The sequence below is a fragment of the Parus major genome, chromosome Z (assembly GCF_001522545.3).
Source record: "Parus major isolate Abel chromosome Z, Parus_major1.1, whole genome shotgun sequence".
NCBI lineage: Eukaryota > Metazoa > Chordata > Aves > Passeriformes > Paridae > Parus > Parus major.
The window spans coordinates 45,046,449-45,048,913 of NC_031799.1; positions in this window are offsets into that span (position 1 = coordinate 45,046,449).

A 2,465-nucleotide genomic window follows, 5' to 3' on the forward strand; every position below is an offset into this window, starting at 1 on the left:
TTATTTTATTTTATTTTATTTTATTTTATTTTATTTTATTTTGTACTGCCACTTTGGAACACTCTCCCCCCTCAATATAATTTCTTGAGATAATATCACAGCTTTTCATGAGATTTATTTCTGAATGTTTTCATTATAACAAGACCCTATCAAGTCCAGTCACAGGGATAACTAGATGCCTAGTTGATGGCCTCAGCGCAGTTCAATAAGTATTCTGTTAATATGCAGTGTGTGGCTGCCTATAGTCATAATATTTATATTCTGATCAAATTATCTTTTACAGTTGTAATATATTCACAGGAGGATATTTAAATATACATTGCCTGTAGAGTCTTTGTGTTAATGTTATAAATAAAATGGACTCATTCTAACAGTATTGTTCATTGTGCCTTCATTACTTACATAAATCTTTTTCTTCCCTAACTGCTTTTAGAGAACATTTTGTCTACATAAAACACTGATTTTATTTGGTGGTTTTACATACTTCATTAAGGTTGAAATTTTTAAAAAATAACTTTTACTATGATATCATAAAGTTGTGGGTTGATATTACTGTGTGTTGCTTGGCCATTTACATCTTGTGCTTGAACTCAGGCACCCCTCAGAAGGACAAGATGTTGATCTTGTAATCAAAACAGCTCTTGGGAGCATGGGTAAGAAACTATCAGGCAAGTGCCACAGGGTTTTCAATGTCTTCCCACGCAGCCTGTGAAAACTAGTGCAATTTTCACTCATCTTCAACTATTTCAGTGGATTGCCCAATGAGGCACCAATATATGTAGTGACAGCTCTTGTGGGTGTGATCCATTTATTGTAAATGTATGTCAGTGGAGAGAGAGAAAAAAACGAACACACACCCAAGTTCCTTGTTAGACTGCAAGGAAACCATCAATGAGTTTCTTAGTGACTTGGATTACATATTTTTATAATGTCAGATGGTCAGAAAATTTTGAATCATTCTGTATTACCATGGCTGAGGGAATGATATAATGGCTAAGGTATATATTGAGATCAGAAAGCTGATAGTGCTTGAGAACCTAGCCCATAATGAGGAGGTAAGAAGATCCCAAATCTCTGTTACTCTAATAGAATTGTGAGAGGATATTTAACCTTCTCTCCTTCCATTCCTGATCTTATCTGTACTGTAAGCTCCAGAATCACTGGAATCTTTTCCACTTACTCTCTTCAAAGAGCACTGAAAAAAATTGCTGTGTACTTTGACAGAGTTATAAATGCAATAAAATTGGCTGTAGAAATGTCATGTTTGTCTATAAAGCCTGCATTATGTCTGGGAATATTTATTCTTGAAAAAAAAGCAACAAAAACAAAGAGGAAGAGAAAGGAAACCAAATTATATTTTAAAAATAATCCAGTTTCATATGAGGTACATGCTCAATCTTTTTTATATGGAATTTGCATGTTAATTCATTAATTCTTCCTAAGGCCTGGTTGAGACAGTTAACTTCCTTTAATTCTAAATGCTTTAGTAGCCTTGCTAAAGTCTAAAGGAATCAGTTATTTAATTGTAAATAAATTCTGCTTAATGATTTCTTAAGCTGTGATAGAAAGTGCAAAACCAGACAGAAGAGGGCTGTAAAAGCAGTATGTAGCCTACCTTCATGTCTCACTGAAGGACAACCTCTGCATAAGACATCCTGGCACATCATTGCCTAGCCTATCTTTAAAAGCTTCCAAAGGTGAAGATCAGAATTCTTTCTACAGCCCGTTTCGCCTGATTTTCCTTAGTCACTAACATACAGCTTCCTTATGTTTAATTCCACTGCTGCCTGTCCTCTCCACGTTTTAGGTAAGAAATGTTATTTTCTGCCTCCTTACAGCAGTCCTTTATGTGTCTGAAGCTGTTGGCAGAGCTCCTTTCAAGTCCTTTTTGGGAATTCCAGCTATGTAAACATCTGCTTATTCTTTCTGCTTGCCTGATGTGCCACATGTATTTCTCAAAATGTCAGGTCCCTATACTGTAAACAGTATTCTTTCTAAAGCCTTAGTTGGGATTGTATCTTGCATTCTCTATTCATGCATCTCAGAAGATGCTTTTTTATGTTTTTTTTATGTTTAATGATAGAACATGCCTTTTTGTGTTTAATTTTCTGTCAGTATGTAATCTCTGGATGAGATGAACATTTATCAAGATGTAGAAACAACCAGTAATTTGTACATTACCATTGACACAACAGTAAAATACTGAGTTCCTTACAAGCTGATTATGGCATGCAGAATGGGAGCCTCAGACCAGTTTTATCCCTGCCATTGAGTCATGAGGTGCAGAAAGATGCAGAAAGGACCCTCCTGCTTTCTAAAAACCTTCTCACTTAGGATCCCCACTTAGCCTCAGAAAAGGAAAATCTCCTCTGTAATCAATTCTTCATGAGCATGTTTGAATCTAGGCAGCAAGTTTAACCTTCAAATATCTCTGTATTCGTTATCACGGGTCTAAGAATTACATA